Below are 21,695 nucleotides of genomic sequence, written 5' to 3' on the forward strand. Positions count from 1 at the left end.
CTCACCACCTTCTATAGCCAAGTGGGATTTCCAGTGGAGAAAGGGATATACTAACACACCCATAAAACCTTCTACCAAAAATTTACCCTGCCTACAAGCAGTATAGGGATAAAGATGGAGCACAGATTGAGGGACAGGCCAACCAAGGACTGGGCCAACTTGAGACCCACCCCATGGGAGAGAGCAAACCCCTGACACTATTAATGATACTCTGTCATGCCTGCAGACAATCTAGCATAGCTGTCTTTTAAGAGACTTCACCCAGCAACTGATGGAAACAGATACAGAGACCCACAGCCAAACAATAGATCAAGCTCAGGGAGTTTTGTGGAAGAGTGAGAGGGAGGATTGAGGGAACTATAGGGGATAAAACACCACAAGAAGACCCAGAGTCAACTAACCTGGACCCATCGGGCCTTATAGAGACTGAACCACCAACCAAAGAGCATGCATGGGCCAGACCTAGACACCCTGTACATATGTAGCAGATGTTCAGCATGGTCATCATGTGGCTCCTCTGACAATGGGAGTAAGAACTATCTCTGACCCTGTTGCCTGCCTTTGGATCCTTTTCCCTAGCTGGGCTTGCCTTCTGTGGCCTCAGTGGCAGCCCACTGAGGGGTGTGAGGGTAGAACTGGATGGAGAGGAAGGTCACTGAGATCAGGCTGTAAAGTGATTAAATAAATATTTTTTTAAAGCCTAAGCATTAGAGTAAGCCATAGTGAGATCATGTCTTGTTGTCTATCTATGACTTCCATTTCGTGACCTTGGACAAATCCCACCACTGTGGAGTGAAAGCAGCAACAGGAAATGGAAAGGGAGGGCCTGGACAGACGTCTTAATTAGTTCAAAGCACACACTGGTCTTGCAGAGGACCACACTCCATTTCCCAGAACCCAATCACTTGGAACTACAGCTCACAGAGAGCCACCGCCCTCTTCTGGCCACTGGAGACACTGCACTCATGCACAGACCCACACACCGTTACACACAAATTCATATGATTAAAACTAAATATAAATTCTTCAAAGAACATCTAAAAATACCCCTGTGAGGCTGTTATTTACAGGAACTGGTAGGTAGACTCTGGCCTATGACCGTCAAACCCTGACCTAACTTGTTCTTGGGAGTGTTCCAACTCCTGTCTTTTACAAAAATAGAAATTTCATTCTCTGTTATAACAATTTTAAAAAGTGGGAGTATGAGAAATGGTACTCTCTTAGCTTACATATATGCATAGGTAATCTGATCCATCAAGTAGTAGTTGAGGAGAGAAATGTAACCCTGCACTCAGCACAGAGTGAGCTGAATCCCCAAAACTAAATTGGAGTTTTGAATCTTCCCAATGACCACAGGAGCTTTAACTTTTTTTTATCAGTGAGGTTTAGGAAGTATCTGGACTTTGAGAGAGCAGACTATTTTTTTCAAGTGTGTGTTTTCTGTTGCAAACTCCTTAGAATTTCTGTCTAGAAAGAATGTCTTTGTTTACATGAGTCCATGTTGCCTCTGAGGCTTATTAGCTTATGGCCTCTGATGAGGACTATTCTGCAATGCACGGCTACAGTGTCACTTTCTACCACCACGGCTGGGCAGGATGGTAGAGCTGCTCCTCCTGGATTTAAGTTTTAAATGCTTAACCTAATGGGTCACAAGACCCAAATGAGGCTAGAAAAATCTTTGAGGCCACACTCCTTTCTAATAGATGAGCTGCAATGAAAACCATTTCAGAGCTGACATTCTGGAGTAATGAATCCCATGTTTCTGGTCATTAAAGTCAAAATTATAATAGATAGCATTCGGCTCCGCTGTTCGCGAAATTTAACTCTTCAGAGGTCACTGTAGATACAGCCTATTAAATAATGCAAGCCAGACAATGCTGACTGAATAGAACTGAAATGTCACTTTGGGTTTAAATTGATTTTCTTATTTGAGGACCTCTTTGCTTGCAAATCAGAATTGCCTTATATTCTCACGTCTGAAGGAGGTTGGCTTTCCCAGGATTACTTCTAACAATGCCGATTGATGGGAAGGGTTTGCGTTGGGTCATCAAGTGGCCTTCTCTCCAGGACTTGAATTATTCATAAGCATTTGTGCATTTTGTGTTTCTTGCCTGACACTATAGAGGGTGGAAATAGGGGGGAAGGTAACCAGCTGCACACAGCCTACCTTCTGGAACAGCATTAGCAGTTAGAAGGGGTGGGTTAGAATGGGGAGGGGGTGGATCAAATATTACAGGAATTTGGATCAATAACCCTTGAAACTAAACTACTAGCTGAGAGATGGGGGTGATCTAGTCTTGATGTTATCTGCCACTCATTTCAACAAGCTGTGTTCCCCCACGTACACACATCTTGTTTTGTCTCTCTTCTACGCATCTGTGGAAGTGTAATCAACAGCTCACTTATACTCACCAGCAGCTCTATGACTGAGCTGCAGACCCCAGCAAGCTGTGCACACTGTGTGCAAAGCTAAGAGGTTATAAACATGGCAAGGGCCAATCTTCAGTCCTTCCTATCATGAACATGACTGGTTTGGCTGCCTCTTGAAATTACCTGAGATTTAATGACTACCTGGAGATGAGTGGGTGCCAAAGGATGGACGATACAACCCAAGAGAGTCTGTATGACTCCTCTAGACTCCAACACTGGAGGCTCCCCATTTCTGAGCTCTAGACTGTTCTTCTAGAAAACAGACGATTTTAAAACCCTTTGTTTGTTTGTTTGTTCTCAAGTGAAAATTTTAGATGCAGAGCACTTTCTTTTAGTGAACCCTTCCCTGCAACAGGGAAAAGTCAGGCTGCTGGACTGAAGTGGGTACAGAAAAGGAGAAAATAAAACCTGCAATTTTCCTGGGAACTGAGAATTCCTCGGTGTGTTCTCTGACCTCTGTGATGTACACAACTCTCTTTCAGAGTGGCCTTGGAGGGAGATAATGATGAGTATTAGGAAATACATTGGAGACCAGATTCTTGGATTATTAGCCGCCAAAGTAATTGCTAAAACTAATCTTGTAATTTAGATGAGATATCAGCTTACCCCAACATCTGGGGTGGGGAATTTGTCTATCTCTATTTTCCTTACTATATAAATACCTATAAGAAGCCAGCTGCTTTCTCTATGGCTAATGGCAGCATTCTTATAATCATGTAGTCTGGGGTCAAGGAGATGCTGTCCCTGGCCCTCTATGTCCTTATTATGCCCTCAGCTCTGCAAAACAGCACAATATTAGAATTTCACTTTTTGACAAAAAGAAAATGCATCACCTTTTAGCAGAATGCAAGTTTTATCTGAGGAATTTGGCTAAGAAAAATATCCATGGAAAAAGCCTGCCTAAACTCCAATTACAGTCGAATAAAAGAAAAGGAAGAGGAAGAAAAGAATGAAAGACACCATAACCTGTGACTGTAATACAAAATGCCAAAAAAAAAAAAAAAAAAAAAATGGCAGATCTTAAAACCAAAAAGAGAGATGCCTAAAGTTCAGTTCATTTGTTCTTGCTGTTAATTAAGGCTATGTGAGCAGTGGCCTTAAACCTATGACATTCCTTCAAATGGGGAGAGAAATGATAACCGACCCTCAGGATAGCCAACGAACGGACCAAACATGCTCTGCTTATGCGTGCGACTGCCCAAAAGTTTGTTATTACAGAATGGAATTCTTTCCTGCTGAAGCCCACTGCTAAGTAATTAAGTGCAGAACTGTGGTTAATTTCATCACAGCACAAAACAGCAGAGGTTATGGAAAGTGTTATGCTCCCAAGCCATTAATATTCCACTGGTGTTGGAATAGATTAGCAGAAGACGAGCACAGCAGGTTAGGATTGTACGAACCTATTCAGCCCCACATAATGAACGTGAGGAAGAGTGACTTGAATGTCTAATATCAGTCATTGAGCAGAAAGGGAAAGAAATCCTCATGCCTACTCCCGGGGCTTTGAAAGAACTGTTTAGCTCATGAATTTTCACTCACCTATAATCATACCCACTGCTGTAAATTGCTAATAATTGTCAAGCTAAATGAACTCACTTTTTCTCCCTTGAAAATTTCTCCTTTCATTTGCTGTCAGAGAATTGCTGCATTGTATCTTTCTTGACTGTGGAAATTCGGCTCAGTGTGCCTACTGGTCAGCCTGCCTCCACTTTAATCCTTCTCAATGCTCACCTCTCCTGAGGCTCATAGTGCTCAGGTGTGGTGGTTTTCACTTCGTTTTTTACTAACCAGTGTGTGTTACTTGTCCATGGCTGTGGTGATGTGATATATTTCCACAAATGCATATAGTGCTGTCTCCATCAAACCCCACCACTCTTTCCCACCACCCCCACCTGCCCATAATTCTAGTAAGGACTATTCCACTTCTACTTTCACGCTGACATTTTTAGCTTCCACACATGAAAGAGCACAGGAGGCACACCTCTTGCTGTGGCTGCTTACTCCACTTAATGTCCTCCATTCCTTCCATTTTGATGTAAATGACAAAATCAGGTTCTTCTTTACAGCTAAACAATACAGCAATGCACTCACACACACACACACACACACACACACACACACACACACCTGTGTCACACATGCACACACAACATACACAGACACCGCTTTCTTTCTCCATTCATCTGTTATTAAGCACTTAGGCTGATTCTGTGCCTTAGCTTTTGCAAATAGAGCCTCAGTTTCACCTCTTCAGGAAGATGATAAAACTCCATAGCCATTTGCATCACTCTGCTATGCACTGTTATACATAAGGTGGCTCAAAAAATAAAGAAGATTATATACTTAATTAAGGGATGGAAAGAAGGACAGGTACCAGCCTGAAGAAGGACAGAATGTGGTCTATCTGGAGTGCTTAATGAGTTGGGAGGGGGATTAACCAACATGTAAGGAAGGGATGGGTCATCAGAAAAATCACAGAGTCAACGAATACTAAGGAAGAGAGGAGTGGGTGACACTGCAGGACTGAACAGCCATAGAGAGGCAGCCACAGTGATGTCAAGGTTCTATGGTATCTTCCCTGAATCAGAGAAGGCTTTTTTCTCCCCGAAGATATGAGAGCCACCACAAGCACAGAGAGACCCCCCCCCCACAGGCCTGTCAATCATTTTACCCAAGATCCTCTCAGGATTTAATGACTGCCATCATTTTCTACAAAGTCAAGGCTGTCATAATCCCTGGAACATGAATGCAGACAGCAATCTCAACCAGGATACCGGTGAAAAAAAACTTCCCTCCAAGTGAGTGATGCTCATTCACTCATTTTGGTATTATGTATGAATAAAGGTAGGAAGAATGAAGCTCTCACAGCTATGCTGCACCACAGGGAAGAAAGACTGAGAAACCGTGGATGCTGGAATCTCAGAGTCACTTAAACAGGAGAGAATGATGGGAAAAAGAGAACTATGCCTCCATCTTCAGCAAATCCACCTACCCAAGAGCATATAGGGAGCCATACTTTATTGGCTCTTGCTTCCACAAGCTCATAAGAGGAATTCCTTTCTCCTGTGATGTTTCCTCTCATCAGTGAAGATTTCAAGGAGAAGTCATCAGGTATCTCTTACAGCCTCATAGACTGGACTGGGTATCAGCTGTGTACAATATCACTCCAGATGTCCACAGCACTCAGGTGTCTCTGCTGGTTACTGTTGCCATCATCTATTCAAGCCTTCCAGTCACATTCCCAGTGGCTGCCATGCTACCTTTGCTTCCCATCAGCAGTCTAAGAAAGTCCAGCCCTTTTCTTGATTGTGTTGGAGACTTCCATTAGAAGTAGTGATTGCTTCCATCACGTCCCATCCAATCCCATCAAGGCCTTGGGAGGACATGGTGCTTAAGCTAGAGAGCAGTTTACAGAGATTTAAAATAAAAAAATTTTTTTTCTTTACCATTTACATACTGATATGACAATAATGATTTAGTGACGTTACTTATTTTTTGGTAGGATGGCATTGCTATATTTTATTTTGAACTCTTTGTTCTTTTTTAAAAATGTATTTATTCCCTTTACATCACAATCATAACCCCTTTCCTCATCACCTTCTAGTCCCACTCATCCTCCCTCTTTCCCTCTCCCCACTCTCCTACCCCTCAGAAAATGGCTCGCTCTCTCTCTCTCTCTCTCTCTCTCTCTCTCTCTCTCTCTCTCTCTCTCTCTCACAGACACACACACACATCCTACATATCAAGTGATGTCACAACTCAGCGCATCCTCTACCATGGTGGCCTTGGCAAGGCAGCTCCACCACGGGAGAATGAACAAAAGGCAAGCAAGCAAAAGATACAATGCCAGACACAGTGCCTGTTCCCCTTGCTAGGAGACACACATGAAGACCAAGCTGCCCATTAGGGACATATGTGTAGGAGGCCGAAGTCTGGTCTATATATGGTCCCTGGCTGGTGTTTCAGTCTCCTTAAGCCCCCTGGGCCCAGCTTAGTTGGCTCTGTTGGTCTTTTCTGGAACTTTTGTCCCCTCAGGGTCCTTCTATTCTTCTATTCTCCCCACATACTCTTCCACAAGGCTCTCTGTACGCCACCAGTGTTTGTCTGTGAGTCTCAGCATCTGTTTCTATCTGTTACAGGGTGGGGCCTCTCAGAAAACAGCTATGCTAGGCTGCAATCTGCAAGCATAGCAGAGTGTCATTAATAGTGTCAGGGGTTGGCTCTCTTTCATGGTGTGTACAGGCATTAATAGGACATTCTCTCAACTCTGCTCTTTCTTTATCCCTGCACATCTTGTAAGCAGGGTAAATTTTGGGTCAAAGGTTTTGTGGGTGGGTTGATGTTCTTTTCCCTCAACTAGGAGTCCTGTCTAATTAGAGGGTGGCCTCTTCAGTCTCCACGTCTGCCACTAATAGGGGTCTCAGCTAGAGTCACCTCCAGATCCTCCCAGGAACCTACCCTGTTGTAGGTCTCTAGCCTGTCTCTGATGCCCATGCCAAAGTTTCTCTTCTCACTGCAAGCCTTCAGTCCTCCTCCCTGCCCCCCCTTACCCCCCACATCAGATCTCAACCCTCATTTCTCCCATCACCCCCTCTCCTACCCTATTCCCTCTCTTCAAGCACTTCCTCTATTTGCCCGTCTCACTGAGCTTCATGCTTCATCCCTTGGGCCCTCCTTGTTACTTAGCTTCTTTGGGTCTGTGAATTGTAGTTTGGCTGTCCTCTACTATATGCCTAATATCTGCTTATAAGTGGGAATATACCATGTGTGTATGTCTGGGTCTGGATTACCTCACTCATGATGATCTTTTTTTAGTTCCATCCATTATCCTGCAAATTTCATGATTTTCTTGTTTTTAATAGCTGAGTAGTATCCCATAGTGTAAACGTACTACCGTTTCTTTATCCATTCTTTGGTTGAGGAGTATCTAGGCTGTTTCCAGTTTCTGGCTATTACAAGTGAAGGTGCTATAAGCATAATTGAGCAAATGTCCTTGTATGATGAGGAAATTCCCTTTCTAGTGGGTAAACATCACTTCCTTCAATGATAACCAGCAATATGGAAGTGTAAGTTAACTTGCTTTTTGGTCATGGTGTTTCATAGCAGCAATACAAACCCTAACTAAGACACCAAGGAAAAAATGCACTATTTATGGGTTCTCTAAAGGAGTGATCCCACATCTGGAATCAAAACTTTAGGCCATCCACAGGACACAACTTCCTGAACAGAACACCAACAGTCCATGCCTTAAGGTCAACAATTAATAAATGGGACCTCTTGAGACTGAGAAGCTTCTGCAAAGCAGAAGACACTATCAACAGAACAAACCAATAGCCCACAGACCGGGAAAAGATCTTCACCAATCCTACATCTGACAAAGGTCTAATATCCAACATATATAAAGAGCTCAAGAAATGAAACACCACCAAACCAATAACCCAATTAAGAAATGTGGCTCAGAATTAAACAGAGAATTCTCAACAGAGGAATATCAAATGGCTGAGAAACACTTAAAGAAAGAAATGCTCAACATCTTTAGTCATCAGAGAAATGTAAATCAAAACAACTCTGAGATTCCATCTTCCACCCATCAGAATGGATAAGATCAGAAACTCAAATGACAGCACATACTGGCAAGGATGTGGAGATAGGGGAACATTCCTTCATTGCTGGTGGGAGTGTAAATTTGTACAACCACTTTGGAAATTAATCTGGCACTTTCTCATAAAACTAGGAATAGGGCTACCTCAAGACCCAGATATTCCAATCCTTGGAATATACCCAAAAGATGTTCCACCACCCAACAAGGACATATGCTCAACCATGTTCATAGCAGCCTTATTCATAATAACCAAAACCTGGAAGCAAGCTAAATGTCCCTCAGTCAAAGAATATATAAAGAAACTATAGTATATTACACTATGGAATACTACTCAGCTTTTAAAAACAAGGAAATTCTGAAACTTGAGGGCAAATGGATGGAACTAGAAATGATCATAATGAGTGAGTTAACCCAGAAGCAGAAAGACTTACATGGTATATACTCACTTATAATTGGACACTAGCCCAAAAGGGATGTCCCATGAAAGTCTTCACTTACCAGGAGATTGGAATAAATGTGGGGACTTCCTACTGGGACTCTAGGTGAGAGAAGTATGGCAGAATGGGGAAATAGAAGGATCCAGAGGATCTTAGAAACCTACAAGAAGAACATCATGACGGGCAGATATGGACCCAGGGACTCTGCTCAAACTACTGCACAATACATGCACAATACTAAGGACAATACATGCAGTAAGCATTGGACCCCTATTCATATCTAGCCAATGGATGGGACATTCTCTACAGTTGTGTGCAGAGTAGGGACTGAATCGGAAATGAACTCTAGTGCCCCATATTAGACCACTTCCCCTTGGTGCGGAGGTCTAGTGGCACTCAGAATAAGGATAAGCAGGCTACCAGGATGAGACTTGATAGGCTGTGACCATATGGTGGAAGAGGATGTCTCCTTCTGTCACAGACCTAGAGAAGGGGAATAGGGTGAAAGAGGGAGGGAAGGAGGGAGGAAGTGGAGGATACAAGTGAGGGGATAACAATTGAGATGTAATCAAAATAAATCAAGTAAATAAAAAGAACAACACAAAACTTTAGGCCGTCAGAATTTAAGGTTGTAGGACCAGGAAGCAAACGTTTTCCTAATGAGTCATTAGCAGTGATGGTCAGTGGAGCCATTTTCATTTACACACCATGATTACTGGATGCAAGGATTCTGGCTATAAGAGAAACTATACCATATGTTTAGCACTGATTCAAAGCATATATCACCTTCTGGTGAACCTTACCCCCACTCCCCGAGGCTTCCTAATTGGCACCATAAGTGTGTCTTCAAAAGACCATTCCACTATTCTATCAACATGGTGGAGAACATTGTATCCAATAGATTCCATGAGTGTGGGTCAACTGTCCCATTTCTCTGGCTGAAAAGTGAGTTCTTTGGCCAGAAGCAATGTGTAAAATGCCATGATGGAGGAAAAGGCATTCAGGGTCAACTTCTGTATTTGCTTAATGAACTCCTCTGATGAAATCATCTTTTGATGAGCATTTACACGGGACATAAGTATCTTCACAGCATATACCCATTCAAAGAGATCGCTCCACATAGTTCTTACCATTCTTGGTCATTCTCACCAATTTTTCATTCAAGCTTTTCCCAGTTCTCTATCCATTCATCCAATCCACTGGCTCCAGCTCCTGAATCAGTGGACAGTTGTACATCAGGCCATATCTCTTTCAAACAAAATGTATGACTGTGTGTACTGCAAGTTCTGCCACTGTGAAGAATTTCTTCTGGTGTCTTTTGGGGATTTTCCAGAAAGGGCACTGGATAGTGTGAATAATCATCAATGAACTAGCCCCTAGTCTTCTCTTCCTCAGTCAACCAACCATGTGGTCCACCTCATGAGGCTATACGTGCATGCTTGGAAGCAGAAGGTATTGTAAGAGGAGTAGAAACCATAACCATTTTGACTACTTCTCCATGCCACTCTCTTGTGTTCTCAAGACTAGCTTGGCACCAATCACATATATATTGCTTCCATTTGATAGCTAATTGTTGCTGTGCATGTCCTATTTAACAGCCTCATGGGTCAGATAACAGCCAGCTCATGATGGACAGCTCAGGTCACATGGTAACTTGGTGGTACACTGCTAAATGTCCACTTTCCATAACGGCCCAACAACAGGCCACCTATATAGCAGTTGTTCAGTTCATGGGGCTGGATGTCTCAACACTCATAATCTGGGGCTGGAATCCCAAGGGCTCCTAGACCTCTGCTAGTCTTCAGTCTACATAGGAATCCTAAAGAAGTAGGTTCTAATATAAACAATGGAATTCCTCAGCAACAGGCTAGATTTACAGTGAGTCTTCTGACCCATGTAGACTATAGGTGTAGGGTGGCTCTTCTCCTTCCAAATAACCCAATGAGGAAAAAGCCTTCACAAGCATGCTCAGCCATTTGGTTTTAGTTGACTCCAGATGTTGTCAAGTTGACAACCAAGACTACACATCACACTCCTGGGCAATGTTTGTCTCAAAGATGTCAATTTTTCCTCATGCCAAGTAGCAGTTATATGCTCTCTTCTTAGCCATGCTTCCTTGACTAGAACAGTCAGTATGACACTAAAATTCTATGACTTTAGCCAGTGCTGAACTGAAAGTTGTGTCAAACTAACCCATCAATGTTTTGCCACCTCCACCAGACCACTGTTTCTTTTATCTGGATGGGTTTTTAGGGACCATGTACATTGTTCTATATCTGTGTGCTGTTAGCCAGGAAAACAGGTACTAGCATCACTTAGGAGTAGCCCATAACCAGCCAATGGCTTTCAGGAGTTGGTAAACAAACTCCCTATCTCTCTGCTTCAGCTGTGATAATTCCCAGCCTTCGGATCAACATTATTTCCCTGCTCTCTTGATGAAACACTAGTGGTCCACAATGGTGACTGGCTTCACAGAGCACAGTCTATTTGCTGCCTTGCCTTCCCGGTATCACACTCTCCCTCTGCGCAGCCCAAATGAACTATTTATATTAAATGAAGTCTTAGGGTAGACTTCTGAGGAAATCTGAACCGAGACACACATATTAAACTAAATTGAAAGTAACATTTCAAGAATTTCTATCTCTTCACTTCTTTTTATTTCTTTTAAACTCTAGAGAACAAATGGGTAAAAACTCAATATCCAGGAAGGTGCCTGTGTAAATTGTATGCTGTTACCTGGCTGCCTTCCCTGCAGAGAAAATAGCCTAACATATCAGTGTATAAAAGCACTGTGTGGCTGCCTCGTGCACCCAGGAAGTGTTTCAGATGGCAGCATGCTGTGCAATTCAGAAGATCCATGGCTTGTGATTAGCCCAACAAGGACAGCATTACAGCTCTAACAGCCATGAGAAAGGAAAGAGACAGATCAAGAAGTTGCAGCTAACAAAACAAAGTGTCCTTCGTGTTCAAAAAAAGTAACAATCCTGCAACCCTGAACATAACATATTTATAGTTTTCTTCTTATTTCATTTATATACATACTGATACTAGAAAACTGTATTGTTCCAATCAGCCACACCCAAGATGACAGTTGTTGAGTCTGAACAGTTGGAATGTAGTTGGTTTGAAGACATGTGTTATAAGAATAAAATACAATGTGGATCAGAGACCCTACTACAATGAAAAGTATGTAAGATGTTTTATTAACCACCTTTATAATGATTCCGTGTTTAACTTAAAACACTTTGGCTGTGTTAGTTTAAATATTTCATTTTTATTTCTTTTATATGGTTTTGTGCTTTGTCTCTGTGTGAATATATACACCACGTACCTGCCCAGTGCCCATGAAGGCCAGAAGACTACACAGAATCCTCTGGAATGTGAATTTCTGTGTCAATCTGGCAATCGAACCTGGTTTCTCTGGGAGACCAGCACAATCTCCTAGCCACCGAGCCATCTTTTCAGCCCTGGATATGTTAGCTTAGATACTATCTGTAATTCAAGTCCATTTGATGTGGTTCACTTTCCTTTAATGATGTTGCGACACATAATTCATAATTGCGTACATGGCTCATATTATATATAATGTATATATTATACATTATATAAATTTATTAGACTTAACTTATTTTTATTATGCAATGGTAACAAGTAACTGACTCCTCAATTAAGAAGGAGAGAATGCTATGAGATCCTGACCTGATCTAAAATGCTTTGACATAGAAGGAATATGGGTTATTTCTACTCACAGTCCACTGTCAGAACTTATAAAACACCAACTACAAAAAGGGCAGGGTGAGGGCAAAGAAAATGCCACTGTCCAGTGAATCGGATGGTGTGTTATAATGGATGGAGGTGTCTGCTCTGAATGTCCACCACATTATACACAGCTTGATGACCTTTAAAGCACCAATATGATTCATTCTGGACCAGAGCATAGCAACATAAATATGTCCAGGCGGTACCGAAGATGTTGGCAGTCACGGACACCGTTACGAGCACTGCTTCAGCATCCTTTCCAAAAGATTTTGAAAGCTGGCAGATGTTGACTGTCTGGTGAGAAAGTGGACCTGCTCTAGATGGGCTAAGTGAAAAGCACAGAAGGCAGTTTTTCCTAGCCAATCAGTTTCTGTCTGCCAGGATCTTCTGCTTTGATATAAAGTTCAGTTGAATAATATGAGATCAAATCCTACTTGGTAAAGGCCAGAGAGTGGCTTTGACAGAACATAAAAGGTGAATTCTAAAATCTAATCATCAGGTAGACTTTGTTGGAACACTGAGAATGACTCCCTCTCTTGGGAGCAAAGCCATATTTAAACAGAATTCCAATATACTAGTTGAAGATGGTCCTATTGTTAGTCAGCCTTATAGGACCACAAAATGATTGCTAAAGCTAACTAACTTATAAAGAAGCCAAGTTTACCTGACTGTTAGGCAGGCTGAAAATCCCAGATATTGCAAGCTTAACAGTTTGACCTCTGATGACGACAATGAATGGTAACACATGATAGAAATAGTATGTGTAAGAAGCCATGCCCATGACTTAAGCTGGAGTACTTTGTTCCTGTGATAGAATTGCATGACCAAAAGTAACTCAGACAAGAGAGGGGTTATTTTGAACTTTGGCCTCAGAAGAATAGAGTTCATTGTGCCAGGTGAGACATGACATGGCAGCAGGAAGCTAGCCAATAACATTTCGTCTACATGCAGGAAACAGAGTGAAACTCATGTGCTCTCAAAGCCCACTCCCAGTGATGTACTTCCTCCAACAAGGCCCCACTTCCTAGAGGTTTTATAACCACTCCCAAAACAGCACCCGTCAACTGGGAATCACATCTCTGAGCACATGAACACATGGAAGACGTGTCTCATTCAAACCACCATACAAAGGAGAGAGTGAAAGGCACTGTTCACACAATCATCCTTGAAGAGACCGACTCCTGGCCCCGTGATGGAAGAACTCGCCACTAAGCCCCATCTCTTAAACTTTCAACCATTTCAAAATAACATTGCCCGGGGAACAAGCTTTCACCATGTGCACCATTCCAGGACACAGTATCAAACCTGTGGTGGGAGGAATGGAAGCATTGTCATTCTCAGACTCCAAACCCCTTCCTTTAAGAATAAAATGCTAAATGAAAAATTATAGCTGCTTGTAAATCAGAAATTTAAACAAAAAATGTCAGGGAAACCACAGAATTACTTCTCAAACATAAAGACTTGAGGAAACTCCAAGGTTTATAAAATTTGGCCAAGGAGAGTAATGTTTAAGTCGGCTTGGCTGGGACACTGACGATGGCAGACATTTCATGCAGATAATGACCTGGGGTGCCCCTTTGTCTGTGTTTTTGTGGCTGAGACACCTGCTTTCAAGAGTATACATGAATGAATTGTAATGAGACTTCAAATAATAAAGAGCATGTTGTTGTTGTTGTTATTATTATTATTATTATTGATTCAGATACCTCTCTGAGATGACTTCCAGAAAGCTTTGAGTTTCCTTCAGGATGTCCCCACTTGCTTAAATATGGACTCATTTATTGTGTTGCATATTTTCTCATTTGCATTATGTGAGTTTTCACTATTGTCGCTCTCAGAGGGAGCTCATATTTATATGTTTTCAATAGCATTCCTTGGTGCCTTAGAGCATAAGGTGCCTTCTGATTGGATTAATGCAGTGCCTTTATTTCCTATTTAAAATTATGCCACATTTTGGCTTCAAGCATTGGTACGCTGACGAGGAGAGAAAATTTAAATTAGTCCTAATAATTCCAGACTGTATGAAAGATCTAATCAACCCAATGATCTGCCTTTCACGTTAAAAAGTTAATGAAGATAATTTTCCTTTCAAGATTTTCTTCAAATGCTAATTCCTTTTTTCTGAAAGGTATTAAGATTTTTATCTAAATAGAACAAATTAATCAACTGTCTGGCCAGAAACATCTGCCATGCATATATCTACATGCATTTTTTTTAAAATCCTACAGTTATAAAAGAATCCTCTATTGCTTGTGACTTTTCAATATTATAACAAAAGTAGGTAGGCATATCCTCTGCTGCAATGACTCCAGGTAGATGATGAACTTCAAGGTATATAGAAGACAGGTCTATAGATATATAGTCAATATTTGTCAAATTGACAAGTCACAAGCAGTTTATAACACTGCATAGTTCCAAAACTGATAGATAACTTCCTCAAAAAAAAAAAAAAAAAAAAAAGAATCAAGTTGAAGAGTGTCACCCGTCCTAACCCACTCTCAAATTTTGGGGTTAAGCACTGTTATTCATAGGTCTTTTTATTTAAAAAATGCAAACTATCCAAGATTCTATCAAGGGTGCAGTGTTTTGCTGTAAATCCACACCTAATACCAGGAAACCTAAGCTGAATAAAGTTGTAATGTGATAGGCTAGCTAGTTTTATTTGGCACAAGCTAGGGTCATTTTGGAAGATGCCATTTTGAGAAAATACCTCCACCAGATTGGGCTGTGGGAAAGCCTATGGCACATTTTCTTTTTAAATTTTATTTTATTTTTTCATTTAATTAATTTATTCAGATTACATCTCAATTGGTATCCCATCCCTTGTATCCTCCCATTTCTCCCTCCCTCCTGCTTTCACCCTCTTCCCCTCCCCTGTCTGTGACTGAGGCGGACCTCCTCCCCCTGTATATGGTGCATTTTCCTAATCAGTGAGAAGCATGGCATTATCGGGGATGTGATCCTAAGCAAACCCTAACTGCAAGAGCATATTAGTACACTAAATGGAGAAAGTATGCATTTATACTCCTCTGTGTTCCCCACACACGCTTGCATGTGCTAGAAGGAGAAAGAAACCCAACAAATATTTGTTTACTCAACATTTACTGGTTTTCTATTTGCAACTATATCTTTGTCACTGCATGCCTAGTACAAAATGAGACATAGCCCCTGCTTTCTGCAAGGGGTTATAGTCTGTGTGTGGTTTCCAAACATTAAACTATGCACCGTGACTATAAAATTAGATTACTCCATTGTTATAAAAATAAATTGCAAAACATTTTATTTCTATATATAAGCAACAAAGAACTTTAAGATAAAATTCAGGGAAGCATCCTATTAACATGATCAGGAACAACAACCAAAATCCTTAAGAATAAATCAACGAGAGATGATTTGCATTCTGAAAACCAAACCAAACCAAACCAAACAAACCAAACCAAACCAAACCAAACAAACCAAACCAAACCAAACCAAACAAAACCAACCAAACCAAACCAAACCAAACAAACCACAAACCAAACCAAACCAAACCAAACCAAACCAACCAAAACAAACCAAACCAAACAAACCAACCCAAACCAAACCAAACAAACCAAACCAAACCAAACCAAACCAAACCAAACCAAACAAACCAAACCAAACAAACCAAACCAAACCAAACCAAACAAACCAAACCAAACCAACCAAACCAAACCAAAACAAACCAACCAAACCAAACCAAACCAAACAAACCAAACCAAACCAAACCAAACAAACCAAACCAAACCAAACCAAACAAACCAAACCAAACCAAACCAAACAAACCAAACCAAACCAAACAAACAAAACAAACCAAAACAAACCAAACCAAACCAAACCAACAACCAAACAACCAAACCAAACCAAACCAAACCAAAACCAACCAAACCAAACAAACCAACCAAACAAACCAAACCAAACCAAACAAACCAAACCAAACCAAACAAAACAAAACAAAACCAAACAAAACAAAACAAAACCAAACAAAACAAAACAAAACAAACAAACAAACAAAACAAAACAAAACAAACAAACAAAAAAAAACAACCTGAAAACCAAATCAAACCAAACAAACAAACAAACAAAAAACAACCATTTTTTACCTTGAAAGTGGTATTGCAGACTGCTTAGGATAATGAAGAAATACAAGCTAATTGTAGTTGATCAAATCGTAGTCATGCCAACTACTAGTCTAGTTTTATCACAAGAATATGCATGCTGGGTTTAACAGATAGATATGACTCTATAGATATGTAAGGTAAATACAAGGAGAACTTTATGACAGGCAGATCTGGGTCCTGGGGTCCTCCTCAAACTAAGGCACCAGCCAAGGAGAATATAGGCAGTAAGCTCCGAACCCCTACCAAGACCTAGCCGACGAACAGGATATTCTCCACCGTTGAGTAGAGAGTGAGATCTGACTCTCACACGAACTCTGGTGCCCCTTTTCTGACCATGTACCCTGGATGGGGAGACGTGGCGGCACTCAGAGGAAGGATAGCAAGTTACCAAGAAGAGACTTGATATTCTAAGAGCATATATAGGGGGAGGAGGTCTCCCTCAATCACAGACATAGGGGAGGGGAGAAGGGGGGAAGTGGGAGGGAGGGAAGAATGGGAGGAAACAGGGGAAGGGCTAACAATCGAGATGTAATATGAATAAATTAATAAAAAAAGAATATGAACTCATTAACATAAGCATAAAAAAGATATGTAAAGTAAAATAGTTAGATAAGGTCTTCAAAAGCCTCAGAGACCTACAGAATACGGCATTTAAAGTTTTTTTTTTTTTTATTCTTTTAAAGATTCTTTAGCAACAAGACAGCTTAACTCCCAGCCTACCTCAAAGATGAACAATATCAAAGAACCTCCTTATGGAGATGGCTTCTAATGTGGCAAACAAGCCACTGGGCAAAATGTCCTCATTTCTGCCACAGACAGAATTCTGCCTAAAAAAGGACAAGCTTGGAAGCAGATAGAGTCGACTGCTAAACTCTACCAAGACAGAGTAAGCAATAGGTCCTGCCTCACAAATACATCAGTCAGATATATTGGACCCAAAGGCTGAATGAAGGTGATTTTCCAATGTTACAGATAGTTTTGGGTTACAGTTCAGGCAGCAAACTGTCTTTGTCATTTTCTCATTTTGGAAGCTGCTAACCTTCACTTCCTGTTTACTCAGGTAATTAAGTTTTATTCCTTCTCAAGTCTCTGATGGACTTGAAGACCAGGTAGTTTAGTTTTACAATTAAGCTTACTTGTTTAGGGATTAAGATGTTTTTAGGTCTAGGCTGATGTTTTAAGTTGATAGAGATGAGATATGATAGATACTGATTTTCATTCAGAATTTTAGACTCACCAAGATAGGAACGATGCTTTCTTGAAGGTTGCCAAATACAAACAGCCAAAACACTAGGAATGTAACATTTATATAATTCCTAATTGTTTCATGGTTCTTTTTTTCCTGTATGTAATTTGTTTTATTTATGTGTAATAATATAAATGTATATACAAGAAATACTAAAACATTGCTTTAAAATATTAATTAAAGAACATTTATCAAGGCATCAAAAAAAGAAAGAAATTTCAAAATAATTAAACAAATGAAGTGGTACTCCATGATCAAATATCAGACAATTTAATGCTTATTGTTCCTGTGGCAGCTGCTGTTGCTTCTGGTTGGTGCTGAGGCCGGGGATTGAGCATGGCCTCCTGCTGCGAAGGCATTCTACTATGGAGTAAGCTCAGTCCACAGCACCCTAATCTTACCAATATAACAATACTTTTCAAATTGATCTTCCAATTCACCATACACAGAAAAAGTTTTTGGTTTTTTTTTCAAATTTTCACAAGGTATTCCGAAAACTCTTTTGGAAATTCATGGATACAAAATAAACGCCAAAATCTGGAAAAAGATGGAGAATTCAAACATTTCTGCTTAAAAACTTACTATGAGGGTGGGAGAGGTGGCTCAGTGGATAAGAGCACTGGCTGCGCTTCCAAAGGTCCTGAGTTCAATTCCCAGAGACCACATGGTGGCTCACAACCATCTGTAATGTGATCTGATACCCTCTCTGACATGCAGGTGTGCCTGCAGGCAGAGCAGCATATACCTATAAATAAATAAATAAATAAATAAATAAATAAATAAATAAATAAATAAATCTTTTAAAAATGAAATAAAAACTTACTATGAAGCTACAGTGAGCTCTCCAGCATGGAACTAGAACAGGGCACACAAATACATCAGTATTAAGGTTGCAATGCAGAAACAAATATTTGTATTTATCTGTTATCAATAAACATGCTAAAGGAATTGGAACTTTAGTAAAATTATTCTTGAAAAGTGTGCTAGGATGAGCTAATGAGGGAAACATTCTTTTCAACAAATGGTGCTGAGACAACTAGATATCAAAAAAAATATGATATTCAACATAGTGATTATAGCTGATAATGATGTGTAATAGCCTTGAAAATGCTGAAAGAGCATAATTAAGTGCTTTCAACAAAACATATGTGAAACAATGCATGTGCTTGCTCACTTCACCCATTCTACCATGTGTACATATTTCATAATAGATTATATTAATATGTGCAGTTTTATTTGCCAATTAAAATTTAGTTGTTAAAATTTAAACTAGAATGACTTGGAACCTCTGCTCACACCATCTGGGAAAATTACCTCAAAATGGATCTTATATCATACCTGAAACTATGAAAACTTAGAAAAATGAAAGAAATTTTTCATGAGTTGGCCCCAGGCAATGTGTTCTTAGCTGTGACACTGGAGCACAAGTCATAACTGTCATGTGCCACATAACAGGATTCGGCAGTCAGGAGAATATACACACAACAGTTTGAAATTCTGTCATCAAACATCTCACAGCCATCTCAGTCTGTACACTTACTTCATATGATTTTCTCACAATAATGAAATCAACTCACAATGTTTTTCAGACTGTGTTCCCATTACTAAATGACACATGCTTATATGTCCACATATATGTATATTATATGTGTATTGCTGTGTGACTTCATCAATTTTTAGAAATTGTGTTTCCATGGATATTATCAAGAAACTGAAAACACAATCCACATAATGTGAAAACATATTTACAAATCCTGTATCTCATAATCATTTAGCTCCAGAGGATAGGTCGAAAATTCTTATAACTCAACAATGGAAAAACAAGTACCCAATGAAATATAGTTGAGAAAAAATACATAGCATTTCTCAAAAAAAGATACACATGTGGTCAGAAGCACTTGAAGGGTATTTAATATTATTAGTCACCAAGGCAATCCAAACCCAAACAACAAAGATGCCATTTCAGTACTGCTACAGACAAGACAGACAATGGCAAGTGTTGGTGGATTGTTAAGCAATTGGATTTTTCATCTATTAATATATTTTCCTGGGACTTTAATCCTATCACTTGAGAGGCAGAGGCAGGCCAATTTCTGTGTATTAGAGGTCAACTACAGTTCCAGGCCAGGCAGAGCTGCATTGTGAGAACTTGTCTCACACACGCGTGCGTGCATACACGCAGGCACGTGCGCACACACATGCACACAGAATGCAAAGAAAATAAAAGAAGAAAGAGAAATACAGAGATATATTTGTATCTTTTTTATGTTGTCAGAAGGTATGGGAATCCTCCCGTTAATATAAGAGAACAGGTGCAGGCTGAGGGAGTCAATATGAATAACAAAGATTACTTTATTACTCAGGAAACTGCAGACAACTAGAAAATGCCTCTTAGGACCCAAGATAAAATTCAGACTTCTCTTTCTGTGAGGCCATTTTTCACAGTGAACAAAATTATATCTCAATAAAGCTATATTATACCTTTAAGGTGACAGTGTGACAATGCCAATTCCTAATGCTATCTACACATTTTATAAAATAAAAATAGAAAAATAGAACTGTGAAGTTCATTTAAGGAAGTTTAGACAGAGATTTCAGAAGGATAATATACACCAACTATATGTCATTGTTTTTATTGAAATGGTGCCAATAAAGTGGAAATCTAATACATTGGGGGGAAACCCAGAGTGACTGCAGAAGTGCTGTGATGTAAATAGAGACAGACAGCCATGGCACAAGAGACTTGTGCATTGTAAGAGGCTCCCTGCAGAGCACCAACCTTCCTATGGTGTCAAATGATAAGTTGTCAACAGTAAACACAGCTAAGTAATGAGCTCATTGAAGGCACCATTACCAGACATGACCGTGTTAAAAGAATCCATATGGAAAGTCTGACATTGCATTGGGGGAGGGGGGCCTTTAAATCTCTAGACTTTATAGACAGGAGTTGTCAAATGTGGGTGCTAGCAAAAAACCTCAGGTTGTCTGGAGGACTACTCTAAACTGCCAACCCATATCTCTGGCTCTAAGGACAGAACTTTCAGTGACAGGCTTCAGTTAGGAAATCAGGAGCCCTATGAGCCTTCTGCCTTATCAGGAACTAGGGGACCAAGGAACACTTAGACCCAGTACCTCTTGCCTACTTCTGAATGGAGTTTTATTTTTTCAAGGAGTGTCCCTTGCTATAGAAGACCTCTCCTTTATGCAATGCCAAACTGTGGTGCTACGAATGAAAAACACTGACCTGAACACTAGTTTTATAATAAAATGTGTGTGCTTCATTGTTGAATTAATTGAAATATAAGTTTTGAGCATTGACTGATCATGTAACATTCATATAACAGGTACTGACACCTCACCTATAAAACAAGGCCTTTATAGCTCTTGATGACTGTATTTAGAGATTTGAGATCACGGAGAGAACACAGGTAATAAGCAACAAATGCGTACACTTGTTGGACATTGATATGTATTAAGAAAGATGAGTCACACAGTGACATGTACACTAAGAAAAAACCGACAGTGGAACAACCATTTAGGGTACCAGGGGATGGGAGTCTCATTCTAATAGGTTCAATCAGAGAAAGCCGTGCTGAAGCGGTGACATTTGGATGACATTTCCCATGGAAGATGGCCAGGCAAAATCGGAGGAAGTGCTTCAGGCAGAGAAAACATCAAGCAGAGCCAGCCAGGGATGGAAAAAAGCTGGGGATTCAGAAGCAAAGGAAGAGAGTGGTAACCAAGGCCAAGTTGTATGATGCACACAGACCACAGGAAACAGAGTCAGGATTCAACTCAAAGGGGCCACGTGATGGGACAGGTGGATAGCTGTCACTGCCTGCTCAAGTCTTACAGTTTAAGCATGTTTTTCAGACACCCAAGAGACCATCATAAAAATCAAAACTACAGACAGATATGTACCTGATTCCATTGAGGATAGTTACAGCTGCTTGGAGGAAGTAGACTTCATGGAAGAACTCAAAGGGGAGTTGTAACTAACTATATTAAATTTATTTTAAAAAGTAGATTCACAAGATTCATTCACTTTAATTAAAATTTTAAAAATGGTGACCTCGATGAAG

General features: G+C 40.3%; 1 pseudogene; it reads left to right on the forward strand.

Annotated features, from left to right (window-relative positions):
• LOC127191926 (prohibitin 1-like) overlaps window positions 1-21,695 on the forward strand; it is an 83,768-nt pseudogene that overhangs the window by 54,898 nt on the left and 7,175 nt on the right.

Source organism: Acomys russatus, chromosome 7 (assembly GCF_903995435.1).
Source record: "Acomys russatus chromosome 7, mAcoRus1.1, whole genome shotgun sequence".
In the NCBI taxonomy this organism is placed as follows: Eukaryota; Metazoa; Chordata; class Mammalia; order Rodentia; family Muridae; genus Acomys; species Acomys russatus.